Genomic DNA, 19,346 nt, shown 5'->3' with positions numbered 1-19,346 from the left:
GTGATACAAAACGTGAGGCAAGGAATCCGGTAAGCAGTTCCGAGTTGGCGTGTTGCTGGCGGCAAGGTACAAGATGTGAAACAAGGAATCCGGTAAGCAGTTCTGAGTCGAAAACCAAAAGATCAATTACCAAAACCAGGCTTAAGCAAATACAAGGTCCAGTATGCAGGCACAGGTTCGGTACACAAGAGACGTGCAAACAAAACACTAGATACAAGGCTAGTTACTGGATAGGAAAAATTCAGAAGCACCAAAGCCGTGTTAAGGCTGTGCTTAAGTGGAAAAAGTCACCTGACAGCACGGACCGTGGCTCCTCCGTCACGGCATGCCTCGTAACACATGCGCCGGGTACCAGCGTCTCCAAAGTAACCCCCAACGCGCACGAAAAGACATGCTTTAACCGTCGAGCATAGGAACTCTGCCGTAGCAGGCTCGGGAGCTTAGATGATTCTTGCTGTCACGTCTCAGTAGACCATGGGGATAACCATCATGGGCAATAAGGGCAATCTAGAGATACCAGTACGACGTGACAAGCGCGTGGGTACAGATGGTTTCCTGACAGTGTGAGCCTTTCCTTGTGAGGCTAAGGAGGTGAGCCTGCTACGCGATACCCCCCTCCTTCGGGGTAGTGGCAAGCGGGAGACTTCACCGGGATGATACTCCACCCCATGGGGACAAGGGCCCCTGTTCTGATGAGGAATTCCTTTCCGAATTCACTCTACAAACCAAACAATATATATCATGGTGAGAGAAAACAGGAAGAATCCATGTACATCTGCTATTAAGATGTTTCAGATAAAGACAAACACCTACATGGTAGTGAGACGAAGAAAATCAAGGGAGTCATACCTAATATGACCCCGAAACTAAGGAAGGGCTTCCACAAGATGCTGGGGATGCCCAGGAGCCGTGTCATAAGAGTGGAAGGAGAGCGAGAGAGCAGCAGAGAAGCCCAGGAGCTTTAAATCAGCTGTGCGAGAGAGGCTGGTGCACACAGGAAAATGCTGTTTCCCAAACTGCAGAGAAGTTCCAGGGAATAGACACAGGGAACCCCCTTGTCAAACAATTTGGTATCAAGCAGCCGGGAAGCTGAATGCAGCCCTAATGAGAACATGCAAGGAGGAAGTGGTGGCAAAACCGTGGAAAGAGCGAGAACCCCAGCCAACGCTGATACTGCACAAAGTGATACACAGGGGCATGCTGAGGAAGAAAGAGGAATGGAAAGCGAATGACATCCTGACACCCATGAAGTCAGAAAAGTAAGAAGGAGCCGACCCAGTGATGCAGCCTCATTACAACAAAGGTACATGGGAGAACAGGAGACCCGGACGAAGTGGCACTGCTATAAAGCTGTGAGACAGTTGTTTGTACGAAAGAAACTCATATAATGATAGGGGCCATCATCTTAGTACCAGTGAGATAGACAAGTATAAGAAGTGGAATAAGCATGATTCTTTAAGTCCTAAGAACAAAGATAACGATTGGTCCAGGCATCATACTCATTCCAGTTAGAGGGGAAGTGACCCTAAAAGTGAGATTCATTACTGGGATCATCCTACTTGTCCCAGAAATAGAAGAAGTAACCAGAAGGGTGAGAACCTTTACTGGGCTCCTGCTACTTGTCACAGTAATAGAACAATTAACCAGAAGAGTGAGAATCATTACTGGGTTCATCCTACTCGTCCCAGTGCTATAACAAGTAACCCAAAATGTGCGAATCAGTACTGGCTCCTCCTACCTGTCCCATTAATAAAAACAAGTAACCAGAAGAGTGAAACTCATTAATGGATCCATCATATTCATCCCAGTAATCAAGCCAGTGACCAGAGGAGTGGAAATCATTAATGGGTCCCTTATACTTATCTTAGTAATCAAGCAAGTGGCGAAGAAGGGGAGAACCATTACTGGGTTCATCATACATGTCCTAGTAATCAAAACAGTGATCAAAAGTGGGAGAATCATTGCTGGGTTCACCATACTCATCCCAGTACAAGAGTCAGTCAACAAGAGAGTGGGAATCATTTCCTAGAATAGTATATCCGTCTTTGGGAGAAGTCAAATAACCAGACGAATAATGAGAACTACAATCAGAAGACAATTGGTTCGATTTTTCAAGATCTAAGATTGATAACAGAGAAAGAAAGACTTTCAAAGACACTTGGAAAAAGTGAAGCAACAGAAACTCAGAGACAAGGAACACTGAAAGAGAGGATATTGAGAAACCCAGAGAAGGGGAAACCAGGATGTTGGAATAATCCACTAAATTAACTTAATGAACTTAATGGGGAGGAAGGATAGCTCAGGGGCAACGCGTTTGTCTTAGAAGCAAGACAACGCGGTGCAACATAGGTTTGAATCCCATTCACCAGTTTTAAGTGCGTAAAAAAAGAACAATAAAATACATTAAAAATGCAACAGATAGCTAAGAACTATCTGAGGATTCGATACTAGGCTGGGGAAGCCTCTTCAGGTGAAGGGAGTCAATCCCCTGGTCTTTAGTTTTGTCTTAGTGGTAGGGCCAATGTAGCTTAGCTGGTGGGTACAGGACAGCCTTTATTCTGGAAATCACTACTGATGACAAGCACCCTAGTTAGTTATGTTAGGCGGGGAATTCCATAGCACATGGAAAGTTAGGCCTTTTCTTATGATTTACAATAAAAGAACCTTGAATATTGCATATACTCTTCTGTCTTCTGCCCGCCACATCTGGTGTCAGGAGTGGGATTCTAAATTCCACCTATAGAGAAAACTCACCCTGCTATCAAGACTACACTTTGCAATGTTTTCTCTTTATGGCAAAACCCATTCACAAATTACCCCCTATTAAACACTAGCAAAATCCAGTTTGAACCGACCAGTCCTACCAACACGAGTTCTAAACCCCTTAACTTTGCCGACACCAGACAATTCGGTAATTGGTAATCCGTCAGATGACTCAGACAAGTCAATAATTGAAGAGGATCAAGGTCCAAGGACTATTCAGAAGGTAGATACAGAAATGAGTACCATTGACAATCTGTTGAGTCTCCTGGTTGAACATCAAATCCAGGTAGGTAGGTCAGAGATTTCCCAAGGGGCTAGAACAATTAAGAATATGTTGGAAAAATTGCACTCTGCCAAATGGGGTGTTACAGCCATATAAGGAGGGGGAGGATCTCAGAGTTTTTTTGTAAATTTTGAAAGATAAGCTGCTCTACTTCAATGGGATGACGTTCTATAATCTTGCTATTTAGCTCCTTTGCATCAAACCATCAAGCTCCAAGGAGTTACACCTTTCAATGAATTAAAAAGAGATGTCCTGGAAGAGTTGGGCAGATGGAAAGTTTTTACCAAAAAAAGGAAATTCAGGAATTTCAATTACAGCATAATGAAAACACCCTTTCACAATAGCTGGGAAAGAAAACTGTGCGGGATCAGAAATGAAAGCTAGACACAAACTTGTAATGTTTTTGGTTATAGACTTTTATTCAACTTAAAAGGTTTGAGAAAATGCCTCTCTGGCCCTATTCTAAAGAGGAGTTTCCCTACCTAACAACCAAAAACTAAGGATTTGTCTTCCTCTGGATGTTAGCCTTATGTCCAAACTTTCTATTCTGACCCTCACACTAAAAAAAGTGATCACGTGACAAGGGAAATGTTTATAACCTGGTATTCGCAAAAAGTGTTCTTAAGTTAAAGGATTATAGCTCCAACGTAAATGTTCTACCGAATGGAATAGACCTTAGTTCCAGAGCGTGATTCTCTTCCCTTGGATTCTTCACTGGTATCTTTGGGTCTAACAGTTCTCTGGGTCCTTCTTGGCCCACAACAATTCTGTTAGAACGTTTGTCAAAGAAGAACTTACAAGCTTGAACAGTTATTATCTGTGTGTTAACACAGGTTCCTTCTTTGTTTAACAAACACTGCTTCTGCTTGACACTGCTTATAGGCTTGCAGCTTGCCTGGTATACTCCCCTGCCAGGACTCTTTGTGCACTTCAACTTGACTTGTGTACTCTCCTGCCAGCACATCTCTCACATTCACAACTGCCTGGTATACTCTCCTGCCAGGACTTCTCTGTTATTCACAACTGCTTGGTGTACTCTCCTGCCAGGACATCTCTTCTTGTGCTTCAACTCCCTGGTGTATGCTTGCCAGGATTTACCTTCTTATGCTTCAACTGCCGGGCGTATGCTTCTCAGGACTTCCCATATATTATAGTTCCTCTTTACATCCAAATAGAATATACCTCTCTTGTCTTGGTATATCTACTTACTTTCACTGTTCTATCCAGCTTTCCCCATATTTCAATTAATTCCTTATTGGGGTTCGGGTTGGCACTCTGCCCTTTCAATTCACAAACAATCTTCTTTGCATTTCACTTTCCGTAACTTCATAATGTTCGGGGTTCGGGTTGGCACTCTGCCCTTTCGATTCACAAACAATCTTCTTTGCATTTCACTTTCCGTAACTTCATAATGTTCAAGTTCCCTTTGGCACAGTCGCTGAAATGCCCCAGGCTCCCCGCTCTGCTCTGGCAGACTCGCTGGCTCTCTGTAGGTTCTTTGGTCTGACTCATGCTTACGCAGTGTGACTTTGCCGCTTGCTTCCCATTCTGGGCGGCTCTGACATGTCTTCAGCTTCCCTCGTGACAATGCTCCTGCACACTGGCTTTTCTCAGCTCTCGTTAAGGACAACGCTGCTTCTCTTGGCTACCGGATACCCAGGAAACCTCTTGCGGGTCCTGGCATCTCCACAGTGTTATGAGCTCCGGCACTGCCATTCCATCTCTACCAGGCTCCCCCATTTAGGAGCTTAATTTTGCATTACCATGTCACAGCGGCCGCGCCGCATGACGACCAGGCTTCCCCATGTGGGATCAGACCAGGGATGCACCGGGGAAGCCAGCACCATGAAAGGGCTTCATTGCCTTGGTGCTGTGCTTCCAGCTCTACCATGCAGGAGCAAGGTTTGTCACACCCCCCCCCAGCACGACAGGAGCGGGCAGTGCCCTGTTGACAGGGATCAGTGGGGCACCATATCTCACCTTTGTCACCAGTTGTTATGGGCTCCAGCACAGCTGGAGCCCAGAGCTAGTCAGGACATCCACACTCAACACAAGGACTCCATTACTGGGTGGTTAACTGCCGAGCGAGAGACTGCTCAGCCCTTTTATGAGGCAGTTACATGTGATGACAGCCGTCCCTGAGGGTGACGTGCTGTTATTACTTTGGACCACAATCATGTGACGTTGCACAAGCCCTGGCACTGGGCTCTAATTACAACACATGGTACACCTTCCTCGCACCATGTTTCTGTCCTTCTCTGCTGGCGAACTCCTCTGCTACGCCACACCGGCTCTTGCTTCCAACTTCTGCACACTGACTCGTGCCTCCTCTGTCCGCCTTCAATGGAGATGTCACGTCTTCTCCTGAGCTCCTTCTGCAACCTGCATGGGCATCTTCCTCCCTGGCTTCCCTTTTAATGAGCAAGCCTGCCGTCACCTTTGGACGGTGGCACCATGTTAATACCCAGGGATTCCCCTTCTTCCTGGAGGGACCATGCAGGTCCTCTTGGCTTCTACAGCCATTCTTAGCTCCCCTTAAACAGTTGGGGTGCAAGTATCCCCCTTTCCTTTGCCCCAAACAGCAGTCCGCATTTCCTTTCCTTCTGCCACATGAAACCTGCAACATAAAAAAGGTGGGGCCTGAACTAGTGTGTCCATCTACCTGGAAGGAAATCTAGAAAAAAAGAACACCTGTGGGAGACACATTTGTTTCTTGTAACTCTGACCCAACATCTATTAGTCACGTTCCATTCAAAACAGTTTCTTTGTGCAGGTTTCTGTGCGCAATAGTTTACTGTGCACAAATAAATGTTTTTATTACATACAAATGTTAAAACAACTCAATAGCACCATAAATCAGTCTCAAATCCACTCTTGTGGCTAATTGACCACACAAATAAGTGATGGGGTTAGTAAAAGTTACTCAAAAAAACTCAAAGCAGCAGTATTCTATTAAACAACAAATTCACTTTTCTTCATCCACCTCAATGCCTTTCCTCTGGCCATTTACAATGTTCATATTCTATTTCAATGATTTCATATATTTTGTTCGACGCACTGTTTATTAAACAAACAGACTGTGTCCTGTTTGTTTAATAAACAGTGCATCAAAGAAAATATATGCATGTCTGAGACAGTACACATGACCGTTGAGTTTAGATTGTCATGGTTTTGCCATTGTCAATTGGCCATGAGAACACATTGAAATAGATGCATGTTCATGATTGGAATATAGAAAATGCACAGACATCAGTGGCCCTACATTTTACCTTCAGGGGTTAAAACTCTTGGGGAATGAATTTGAAGCCAGTGTGGATAGGTCCCACAAACAAAACAGCCATACATATATTGTCAGGCACAAGTCTTTATTTTTCCATATCCACAGACAACATAAACCAAGTTGCAAGGCTTTGAAATGGAAGAAAAGTAAACAAACAAAATGGCCACCATGGGAGGGGCATAGGAAATAAACATAGTCCCTTCTCCATTTCCATGGTGGCCACTCGTGGGAAAGAACTCTGTGACGCTGCAGTGTTGGAAACTTGTCGGGCAGGTAAGGCCCAGGCGAGGGCCAATGTGCTTGCTTTCAACAAGCTCATTGACCCTCGCCCGGTACTAATAAGGGATAGTTTATTAGTTGTCCAGACGGAGCAATGAGAATGTGCCCAGAGTGTCCAGCACATGGACTGGATAAGCGGTCTATTTCGGCGAGGTGCTAAATCCCAAAGTCCACTGTTTCCCCTCCAGGCATGTTGTCTTGTAGCTTTGGAAATAATAAGGCTATTCACTCAAATATGCAGAGAATTGTCATGGCAAGACTTTCATCCAAGCAGTGGAGATGGAAAAGGCCCAGCAGACTCAAGACAACTCCCACTCCTAGTGGCTGGAATGCTCTGAGAGGCACTATATCTATGACATCCTTGTCAGTTAAGCGAGTCACAGCTGGCAGTGGCTGATTGATAAGTGGGCAAAGGGGGTCTAGGAAACTTCCCAACTGAAGTTTATGTCTTGGAATTCTACAGGCCTGAATAGTAAACTGGAAAATATTGACTGCCAAAATGTTGTTGGTGTGCCCAACATATATTGTTTCCAACAGACCGGGTACAAAACTGAAAACTAAGATATTTTACATAATTCATTGCTGCTTTAAAGCGGTACTGAGGGTGACCCAGGATGACCCTTTTTTTGGTTGCTGCCAGGGAACCAGATATTCCCTTTTCAGACTGTTGGGATCCGGTATATGTGCCAGTGCTTGGTTGCTCCTGGGGTTTCTGTGCTATTCAAATAAAATTAAAACAGTAATCATTATTCTAGAGATCTACATTATTTGACAGTGTGAGTAATATTACGGCAAACCCGAGGTCCTGGGGACACTGTAATGCGCTGCAAAGGTAAGGGAGTATATGCTATGTCCCCTCTAATTCTGGGGCATCTGAGTAGCACCACTGTGGATGCAAGATGAGGTCATATCAAGATATGATATGATATGGCATTTATAACGCGCCTATACAGAAGTGTTTCGAGGCGTGACGAGGCAAGGGAGGGGAAACAGAGGGAAGACAGAGACAACGATCCTACTAGGCCAGGTGACATTGAAATCGTGCAAGTGCAAGGGAGGAGGAAGGGGAAAAGGTGACATTGAAAAGTGCAAGTGGAAAGGGGAGAGAGCAGTGCAGTACATAGGATAACAGTAGAATAAATAAAGACAATAAATAAAAGTGCGGCCAGCTGGTGGCAAGTGCAAGGGTAAGTGCAGACATCAGGTATCAAGTGCTAGTGGGGCTGTAGGGATACAGAAACGGTCCCCGAGTAAAAGGGATGCCAGGGGAGCAGTGCAGGTGTGTAACTGGCGGAGAAGGGACCTGGGCCCGAGATCAGAGGTTAGCCAGGTAACCAGTGCAGCTTCAGATTCAGCCAGAAGATCAGCAGTGGAGAGGAGGAGCGAAAGCAGAAGCAAAGAGGAAGGTCTTGAGGTGCTTCCGGAACCAGAGATGGTTTTTCTCAAGTTTCAGAGAGGCAGGGAGGATGTTCCAGAGGGAAGACAAAGCAGAAGAAAGAGATCTACCACCAACTTGCTGCTTGTAGAAGTAACTAACCCTGAGGGAGTTGGAGGTGGATCAGTGAAGAGCTTGATAAGGAAGATATTTAGGAAGAGAGAGTTGAAGGTATTGAGGCTGCAGCCCCAGAAGACCCTGTGCACAATGCAGAGGGTTTTCAACTTAATCCTCGCCGCCACTGGGAGCCAGTGCAGAGATTTCAGTCCTGGAGAGATACGATCCCTGGGCTTGAAGCCAAGGACAAGCCTCGCAGTCCTGTTTTGGATGAGTTGCAGAGGGTGCAGAGTAGAGGCAGGTAGATTTAGAAAGAGGCTGTTGCAGTAGTCCAGCCTTGAGAGAACCAGAGCTCTGGAGACAGTGAGCTTCTGGGGGAAGCAGAGGAAAGGAAGAATACATCTGAGGAGGTACAGCTGGTAGTGTGACTTCTTAGAGACCTCAGAGATGTGAGGAGAGAAGGAAAGTGTGGAGTCGAAGATGACCCCAAGGTTTTTGGCCTCACAGGTGGAAGCAGGTAGAGGGCCAAGAGAGGCTGCCAGAGAGTGACAGGAAAGGAGGGAGCAGGCATGCCGACGAGGAGAATCTCAGTCTTACTGGCGTTAAGGCAGAGATCATTGGGGGGACACCACTCCTAGATGGCGGACAGACAGTCAGAGATGAGAGAAGGAGAAAAGGTGGCTTAAGGGAGCTTGAAAATGAGCTGAGTGTCATCTGCATAGCGCTGAAAGTTGGGGCACAGAGCGTCAATGCAGTGGGCAAGAAGTGACAGGTATTGGTTGAACAGCCAGGGAGAGCAGTTAGACCCCGGTGGAACACTGCAGGTAGAGATAGAGATAGAGATAGAGGAGAGGAAGGAAGCAAGTTGGACCTGGGAGGGTTGATCGGAGAGGAAGGAGGTCAGCCAAGTCAGGGCCTGATAAGTGATACGCAGGTTATCACAGAGACGGTTGAGCAGGATGGCATGGTTGACTGTGTCAAAGGCAGAAGAGAGATCAAGTAATATGAGGACACAGGGGGTGTTGGAATCGAGGTTGGAAAGTAGGTCTTTACAGATGTTCATGAGAGCGGTTTCCGTGTTTCTGGCAGCTCTGAAGCCAGACTAGTGGTCATGGAGACAACCAACAGATTCAGAGTGAAGATTAAGCTGGGAGATGGCCAGCTTTTCCAGGAGTGATGGAGATTGGACGATAGTTAGCCGGGCACGAAGGGTCCCTGTTACGCCCCTGTTACGCTCACCTGGTTCCCACAGCGGCGTCGATCGGACCTGGACAGCTGTGGTCTCCACCAACGTGATGCGTAGTGAAGAGCTGACAGTCTGGACTGGCCCGCCTAATCTTGTCTGCTGGACTCGTAGAAGTATTCTCATGCAAGCGGAGAAAGGGATTGAGCCACCCGTGGACTTTAGTCATGCCCCCCCCAACTGTTCTCGTTCTCCCCACTAATCACCTCAGATATCCCCTCTTGGTAACCTCACCTTATGTTTTTAAATGATGAGCTCTCCATCCTGCATGGCATGCAGGGGCGCGTAGATACCAGTTACTTCACTGGTTTAAAGGTACTGGAAGAGTTCCGGAGGAATATTGACTCCAGTGTATATAAAGTTCAAAGAGTTCAATATGTCCGATGATCACTCTTGTTCCATTCCCTCGTTAGGTTGCAGCTGGGTCCAAAAGAATATTGCCTGGAGGCAGCTGATGGCGTTCACGTAAGAGTCTGTATTACCAAACACTGTCCGGTAAAAGTTGCATGAGTTTAACTTGCTGTTTTCTCTCCCTTTATAGGTGCGGCATAGAAAGATGCAGCGAATTAAAGGAAAATACCTCCGGTGGTAAAGCAGGTAAGCCTATGGTGGCAAAGAGATTGTCTTTGTCGGTTTTCTCGGCTCACCTTGTTATTCCTTTTGTTTTCCCCCCAGGTGCTGAGTTTCGACGAATAAAATGATGGAGGCAGCGCCGAGTTGAAAGATGCGGTGGACTGGTGAGTATAACGCAGCGCTGCTGCTGGCGAAGCGACGCGTGCTGAAATAATGTCCTTTCCAGGCTCAGAGATGTGCTGGGTCCGGAATCAGGTAAAGAATCAAATAATGTCTGTGATCTAACCTCTTCTCCTTTCTTTTCCTTTTGTCTAGGAGCTCCGGATTCGAGGCGGGCGTGGCAGACGACTGGATGCTGACTTGCAGACACGGTGAGCGTTACGCTGCTGGATGCAGAATAACATGAAGCATGAGCTGCTGTTCGGGCGTGGTTTAAATAGCCTGCAAAGTAGTCCCAGGTAAGAAGATCCCCAGAACGACACCCGAGTAAAAAATAGTCCCTGTAATAAAATAGTCCCATACAGGCCTCACGTTGGCTTGGACTCATTTGCAGCATGGTCTGCATAAGGTAAGTAAAGTCTATGAGCCTGGCGCCTATGGCGACAGGACTGATTTCTATGATGAGCCTGGTGCCTAAGGTGCCAGGACTGAATCCAAACAGCCCCCAGCTGGGGCTGTTGGGGTTTTAATGAGTATATGGATGCCTGCTCCCGGGGCTGATGGACTCGATCCGGATGCCCGGGGGTAGGCATCATGACAGCACTCCCCCCCAAGGCCCCTCCTAAAGTTGTTCTTCCCCTTGGCCCTGGCTTGTCTGGGAAGTCCCGATGGAATTTTTTCACCAATCGAGGAGCACGAACGTGGTCACTAGGTTCCCATGACCTTTCTTGTGGTCCGTAACCCTTCCAGTCGATTAAATAAAAAAGTCTTGATTGAATCATTTTAGAGACCAGGATGTTTTTTACCTCGAATTCAGGTTCTCCATCTATTAGGATGGGGTCAGGTGGTTTGGTAAATCCTGTCCCGGGTTGAACTGGTTTTAGAAGTGAAACATGAAAGACAGGATGAATCCGCATATTAGAGGGTAATTCTAATTTGACGGCCACCGGGTTGATAATGGCCTCAATGGTGTAAGGTCCCAAATATCTAGGATTAAAAGTCAGAGTTCCTTTCAGAGGCATATGTCTTGTAGCCAGCCATACTTGGTCTCCGATTTGATATGGTGGGGTCTCACTTCTATGTTGATCAGCATTTTTCTTGTATTTCTCTTTTGCTTGTTTCAAATGTTTTGTTGCCTCTTTAAAAGCTTGTGTAATAGTAGAATGCAGTTGAGTTACTGACGGCATTTCTAAATGTTGGGGGAATCGAGTTCTGAGGTTCGAGGATGATGTCCATATATGGTATAAAAGGGGCTTTGTCCGGTTCCTGAATGTACAGAGTTATTGGATGCGTATTCAGAAATCCATAAAATGTCCTTCCAATTACTTTCGGTTTGGTGGAGCATACAACGTAGGTATTGTTCAAGAGTCTGGTTGGTTCTCTCGGTCTGACCATCGGTTTGGGGATGGTGACTGGTTGATAACCTTACGTCGATTTGTGCCAATTGACAACATTTCTGCCAAAATTGCGAAATGAACTGACTACCTCGGTCAGAGATCAATACGGAAGGAAATCAATGTATTCGAACAATATTTTCGAGAAATTCCTTGGCCAAGATTGAAGCAGAAGGTAATCCTTTTAAAGGAATAAAGTGGGCCATCTTGGAAAAAAGATCCACAATAACTAGAATGGTGTTGAATCCATTACATGGCAGTAGATCTGTAATAAAATCTAAAGAAGACAAAGTGTGCCATGGTGTGGGTGGAATATCTAAAGGTTGTAAAAGACCAGCTGGTTTCTTCTTTTGACTTTTGTTCTGGGCGCAGATGCCACAAGACAGTACAAATGACTTTACATTTTTCGCCAGGTGGCCCACCAGAATTGTCTTTTAATTTTATCTTCAGTTTTTGCAATACCTGGGTGCCCTTCCATCAGAGCTTCATGGTAATTGGAGATGACTTGTTCTTGTAGTTCCTTGTGTGGTAGAAATAGACGCCCTTGATAGTAAGGTAGGTCATTGGCAACTGAATAATCTGGGCCCTTTTTAACCCAGTCCTGCATGGCTGCTGAATCGAAAAGTTGTTGGATCTTTAAATGAATATCTTCTAAGGTCTGTAGAGTAGTTATCCCAAGAATTCTTTGTTCAGGAATTATAGGCACCGGTTCCGGGTTCGAATATGCTTCTCCCATCCCAATTCGGGATAAAGCGTCTGCATTACCATTCTTACAACCTGGTCGATAAGTGATCACGAAATCGAATTTGGCAAGGAATAAGGCCCATCGAAGTTGACGCGATGATTGGGCCTTGGCTGTTTTTAAATGCTGCAAGTTCCTGTGATCGGTGATTACAGTAATGGTATGCCTGGCACCGAGAAGATAATGCCGCCAAGCCTTGAAGACAGATTTGATGTCTAACAACTCTTTATCGGTAACCGCATAGTTTAATTCGGGGGCCGAGAATTTTCTGGACCAAAATGCTACTGGATGAAGTTGACCAGCTTCCGGATCCTTCTGGGACAGGACAGCCCCCATGGCTAAACTGGATGCATCGGTTTCAACTATGTATGGGAGCTTGGGGCGTGGATGCTTTAAGACAGGTGCCGACGTGAATTTCAATTTCAGTTCTTGGAAGGCTTTTTCAGCCTCTTCGGTCCACAAGAAGCGTTTGTTTTTTCGCAAAAGTGCTGTGATTGGGTGTACAACATATGAGAAGTCAGGAATAAATCTGCGGTAGAAATTAGCAAATCCAAGCATGCTTTGCACCCCTTTAACTGAACTGGGTGATGGCCGCTTGAGAATTGCGTCCACCTTTCAAGAGTCCATTCGGACTCCTTTTGGAGTCAGGATAAATCCAAGGAATTCAACTTCTGTAGCATGAAAAACACATTTTTCCAATTTTGCATATAACTTGTGCTGGCGTAGTTTTCTCAAGGACTGCACGAACGCGCTTAACATGGTCTGATTCTGAGGAGGAGTACACTAGAATATCGTCTATGTATACGACAACACAGACGTCAATGAGTTCACGTCGCCCTTCTTTACACGTACCAGATGATATGCCCCTCGGAGATCTAATTTAGTGTAGATGCAAGCAGCCTTTACTTAGTCTAGTAGTTCGGGGATCAGAGGCTATGGATATCGGTTCTTCACCGTGATCTGGTTTAATGCGCGGTAGTCTATGCACGTTCTGAGGGCACCTTCCTTTTTGGGCACGAAGAATAAAGCTGAAGATGCGGGGGACTTAGATGGACGAATGAAGCCATTAGCAAGGTGTTGGTCCAAGTATTGTCGTAGGTGACGGTTTTCGGGTTCCGTAAGGGCGTAGATCCTACTGCATGGAGGTTGTGCACCGGGTATGAGGTCGATTTGACAATCGTATGATCTATGAAGTGGTAAGGTGTTTGCCTGTTCTTTTTGGAAAACATCCTGGAATTCTTGAAATTCCTGAGGTAACTGCATGACTGGATTAGCGACTGTGGCCAGGCTTTTGTTCAAGGTTTTTTCCGGGTAACAGGTGTGTGCACACTCCGGGAAGGTTACTCTCTTCTCTCGCCAATCAATACAAGGATTATGTGTTTCCAACCAAGGTATCCCCAGTATTATTTGGAACTGCGGGGCTTTGATTAAGTCAAACACAATAGGCTCTCGATGCCCATCTTGACCCAACAGTGTCATCTCTGTGATGAGTTACAGGCCCAGAGGCAATTTCAGTTCCATCGACTGTGGTGATAACATCCCAAGTGGTCTTTTTGCAGAGAGGTGGATTCATCCTAGAAGTCAATTCGTGGTACACATAGTTTCCTACGGCCCCGCTATCAATGTATGCCCTAACTGCGTGCATACGTGATGGCTGCCTTGGATCAATAAGGACCATTGGTATGATTAGGTGCGAGGTCTGAGTGTCCTTCTTTAAGCTCGGCAAGCGGACCTCTACGCTTGTCGGGCGTGGTCGTTTCCCAAATCAGGCTCTGTTTGATTTCTATAAGCAACTCCGACTACTTTCTTGGATGGTTTTATAGGGCAATCCCGTAGAAAATGTCCCGAGGCCCTACAGGACACACACAACTGCATCTGTCATCTCCTTTCTCTTTCTTTTTGAGTTAAGGGTCCCTTAACCCCTCGATCTCCATTGGTTCTGATGCATCTGTTCCTTTGGGAGTAACATTGGGTTTAACCAATACCCGATTCTCGAGTCGGTTGTCTAGTTGGACCACTAAGTCTATATATTCTGCGCAATCCTGAGGTGGGTTCACAACTTGGGCCAAAACATCTTTGAGTTCACCCCGAAGTCCACGATGAAATAATGTAATTCGCTTTACCTCTGGCCATCCGGTTTCCACCACCAACCTATTGAAGGTTGCGATATAAGTTAGCAGGTCCTGGTTTCCTTGTCGTAGGGATAGAAGTTCGTTATCCAGGGCCTGTCCCTGTGAATGTCTGGCAAATAGTTTTTCCATGCTCAATTGAAAACCCTGAAAATCCCGAAGAAGAGGGTCATCCTGGTTGACTAATGGAATTGACCAATCCGCTGCGATGCCACTAAGGTATGACAGTACAAAGGCTACTTTGGCTTGGTCGTTTGGAAAAGCTGCTGGTCTGCATAAAAAGTGCAAGCGGCATTGGTTCATGAACACGGCAAACCTTTTCGGGTCCCCAGCAAAGCGTTCGGGTGGAGCTAAAGGAATGCTCCCTGGTAGAACCACTTGCACAGGGCTGCTCGATGAAATGGGGGTTGAATTCCCCCCAAGTCCGGGTAGTGGTGTTTGCCCGGCTTGGTTTTGCAGCAGTTGTCTGGCAAGATCATCAGTGCACTCCTTTGACATAATCAGTTCTCTCCTGAGGGCATTAGTTTCTTGGCGCGCGGAGTGCACTTCTGCCCTAAGTTCTCCTAACAATTGGGCACAAGGGAGTGCTTCAGGGGGGAGGGGAAGACTCCAGTGGTGAATGAGTGTTTGCAGAAATCAGCCAAAGCAGGAGCCAGGGTGTCAATGTGCCTTGATGGTTTTGGAGGAACAAGGGTGAACCTGTTTTGACAAGACTTTCATAGATCAGACTTGTCTAGAAACCTTGGGGGTCATTACGACCTGGCCGCAAAGGGATACCGGTAATGACACCGGTGCCGGTAATCCCTTTGCGCCCTATTCCAAGGTCCCTTTGCGGGTCCCTCCCTTAATGCCTGGTTTAACCAGGCGTTAAGGACGGGACCCACAAAGGGATACTGGGGTCAATAACGGTACCTCAATTTACAGTACCGTTATTGACGCCTTCCTCCTTCCCATTGAGCCCTGTGGGGGCTCAAATGGGAATGGGGAATGGCTTTTCAAATGGGGATTTACCGGTCCCGCCAAGGTCGGACTGGACCGGTAAATCCCCATACCACCAAGTCGGTGGTGGTACCGGTATTGGTGCTAGTCATGGCGCTAGTAGCACCATGACTAGCACCAACCTCGGAATGAGGGCCCTTGTCTGAGGAGAAAAGATGAAATGCAGAGAAGGAGGGAGGAGAAGTGGCCGAGAAGGGCCAGAGGAAGAGCAGGGAGTAGAGAGAGGAGGGGGAGAGGAAGAGTGCGAGGACAGGATGTCTTGAGTTTTAGAGATGAAATGAGAAGCCAGGGCCGTGCGGAGGGCCTGGGAGGGGACAGAAGAGGTAGAGACTGCAGCAGGGTTGGCCAGCTCCTTGCAGATTTTATAGATTTTGGCCAAGTTGTTAGATGCCGCAGAGAAGCAGGCTTGGAAGTGGGCTCTCTTCTTGGTGCAGACAGAGAGCCGGTATTGCCTTTGGAGCAGGTGGCAGGCCAGTTTGTAAGAGGACGTACCTGAAGCACGCCATTTCCTCTCAGCCACCCTGCATTTGTGTTTAAGGGTGGTAAAGTCTGAGTCGTACCAAGAGTTGCACTTGGCTTTGGGCTTCAAGCAGATCCTGATGATGGGGGCAAGAACATCAAGAGTATCAGATATAGCAGAGTGGAGCATGGAAAGGGCTGTGTCAGGGTGTGAGTCAGCCAAGGGGTGAGGTGGGGGTGAGAAAGTGGCGGCGAAAGCCTCAACTGGCCCATGCTTCATGGGTTGGATAACCGATAATGTAGGTGGCAGTGCTGGAATTGGCCTGGCCTGAGGAGTAGAGAGAGTGAGATGGGAGGAAAGGAGAAAGTGATCACTCCAGGAGAGGGGAGTGGTGAGAGGGATCGAAAGGGGAAGGTATGAAGAGATCAGAACATCCAGAGTGTGCCCTGCAGAGTGAGTTGGCCAGAGGGGATAATAGAGAGTGAGAGAGAGTCGCAGAGGTCAGAAAGAGTGCAGCGGAAGGACAGGAAACATCCAGATGGATGTTGAAGTCACCAAGAAGGAGGAGTTGAGTGGTTGAAACCAGGAAGGATGAGGAGATGTCTGCCCACTCAAGGAAGGAGGAGATCTGACCAGGTGGCCGATAGATGGTAGCCACAGTAAGGGAATGGCCAGGAGAGAGAGCGAGCCTGCAAACGAGGCATTCGAAAGAGGAGTAGGCCTGCATAGGAATGACAGAGGCAGGAATCTACTCAGGGAAGATCAGGGCTACACGCCCTCCAGAACGGTTGGATCTGGGCGCGGAGGGGATCTTGTAGCCATCAGGGAGGAGAATAGTGACAGAGCTGACCATGAACCATGTCTCGGTGAGACCAACAACATCGATATCAAGTACGTCCAGGAGGCGGCAGATGTCAGAGGAGTGTTTGACAGCTGAGCAAGAGTTTCGAGTGGCAATATGGAGAAGGTTGCCATCCTTGAAAGACTTCCGGGGAGAGGTACAAATCAGAGGTACCCTGAGGAGGTGTAGAAGCAGCCAGAGGGGGGGGGCAGAAGAGGAAGAAGGAGAGGACAAGGTAGCCAAGGAGGAGACAGGAGGGGGAGGTGAGGAAGCCGTGGAGGGGAGAGAGGGGACAGCAGGAGAAGAAAGGAAATTGATGAGGCGCGGGAAGCATCTATCAAAGAGGAGAAGGTTGGCTTAGGGGCCTTGGACCAAGACGGTACCATTCAAGTAAACATTATTGATGACCTTAGAGGAGTGGAAGGCGGCCAGGAGGGCCTTCCACCGGGTGTCACCGTTAATGGGAGAGGAAGAGAAGGGAGAGAGCACAGAGACCATATGTAGAGTCCATAGGTCTGGCGAGGGAACGACAAAGAGGATGTCTTTGCCTGGAGGAGGCACTGGTATAGGTGTCAGTGATAGGGAGGCCTGGGTTGGAGATAAGGATGTCCTTTTTAAACTTATTTCTGCCAGATTTAGTGAGGAGAGCAGGATAGTGGATAGAGAAGCAGTTAGAAAAGATAGGAGAGACAGAGAGCACCATAGAGTATGTTGGGAGAGAAGAGGAAGGGAGTGGGAAGGGGTAGGGGAGAACACTAGGGAAGGACACAGGGCAGGGTGTAAGCCGACGAGACAATCTGACAATTGGGCAAGACGATAAGCGCTTAGATAGTGGTAGAAAGGTTCGCTAGATGAGTGCTTTGTTAGGAGGCAAAGCCACAGATCAGCACTACTTTCACAATTCAATTTTAAAAACAGGAGAAAACACAGTTTGAGAGTCCTGAAACATGGGGAACAGGCCAAGGTTTCACAATGCAATTTTCAATACTTTCACAATGCAATTTCAAAAACAGGAGAAAACGCACCTAAGTTTGAGAGTCCTGAAACGTGGGGAAAAATCCCAGGTATCACAATGCAATTTTAAATACTTTCACAATGCAATTTTAAATACTTTCACAATGCAATATTAAAAACAGGAAAAAAACACACCTAAGTATGAGAGTCTGCTATATGGACAGGTTTGCAGGGTAGGGTGAGGGTCTAAACCCAACACAAGCACTCCTACGTTTTTTAGTCGCAGCAGGTTGACGGATGGCAACTGGCTTCCCCTGCGGACACCAGCAGACATTGGTTGGAGCTGCCACGTGGGAGCCACCCTTCACCTTGGGGCCCTTAGCCGCAGGGGCTGCCGGGCAGGGGACTGCCCTGGGATGGTCAAAGATGACTAGGGGAAGACCGATCAGGGATGGTGCGTGGTCTGGGAGGTGGGAGAGGAATACAGCGGGGAAGAGGGTGTCATGGGAGGGAAAGGCTGTACAAAGGGACCGGGGCACAGCACGGGAGGAAAAATAAAATACAGTAATCAACCTAGGCCCATATGGGTCTACACACGAGATGGGGCTCACCTGCTTCGCTGCCTCACAAAAAAAGTGCGCACGGAGCACAGAGACCCAGCAGCAGTAAGTGTGAAGGCCAATCGGGAACGGTGGGCGGGCTGGGAGGGGGGAGGGGAATACAGCGGGGAAGAGGGTGTCGTAGGAGGGAGAGGCTGCACTAAGGGACCGGGGCACGGCATGGAAGGAAAAATAAAATAAAATAGTCAACCAAGGCCCAAAGGTGTGATGGAAAGAGTGATTTATGGTGCTTCTCCCACACCAGGGGTGAACTGGCCTATAGGGAACTCTGGAGATTTCCCGGTAGGCTTCTGCACCCTGTGCCTCTTTTGTGTGGTATTTCCAAATGTTCCCATAGGAAAATTGGTTGGGCTTGCTGAAAATGTGTAAAATATGGACACTTTGAAAATAGCGTCTTTTGGTTCCCAGTCTACCTCTGCTCCCCACTTACTCAAAGTGCACTGAGGCGATATGGCAGGCTTGCATTAGAATATGTATCCTGAACGCCACGGTCCAAACCAATTATACCGGACAAGTGCCTAGAAGAGAAGACTTTTAATGAAGTTTAACTTTTATTTATTTCTTGATTTGTATCGCGACGAAAGCCAGTGGGCAGCGGGACGCCAACATACACACGGTAAGGACAAACAAGAAAGACGGGACACTGCGGAATAAACTGCCGAACGAATCCTGATCTACCTGGAAACTATATTCCACTTGAGAATATGAGTTTTCAAGTTTTTCTAAAGGCTAAATAATTAGGCTCAAGTCTTAGTCGTAGAGGTAGGTTGTTCCATTTGTTTGCCGCCATCACGGAAAGGCCCTGCACATATCATTAGATCGCTTATGGGCCAAGACTGCACGTGAAGATACAATCCATGAAAACGCCCCTAAGGTGTTTAATAATGTTAATCGTGTACTGAAGAGGATACAGCAAACACATAATGATGGGGATATTCATAAGAAGTGAAAAGGGGGGATTTTTTGAAGCCCACCTTCTGTCCCGTTGCCTTTGCTGTGGCCGTGCCCTGCATTGAGCCTTTTTGTCCATTTAAAATGTGCACAGTATCAGTATGACAATCCATGTCCACCCTCAAAACTGGATGGAAAAAGTTTCAAAGAAAACATGGACAAATAGTACATGAAGATGTTCTGT

This window comes from Ambystoma mexicanum, chromosome 3p (genome assembly GCF_040938575.1).
Source record: "Ambystoma mexicanum isolate Mex_15411 chromosome 3p, UKY_AmexF1_1, whole genome shotgun sequence".
Lineage (NCBI taxonomy): Eukaryota > Metazoa > Chordata > Amphibia > Caudata > Ambystomatidae > Ambystoma > Ambystoma mexicanum.
Note: the sequence above shows the minus strand (reverse complement) of the source record.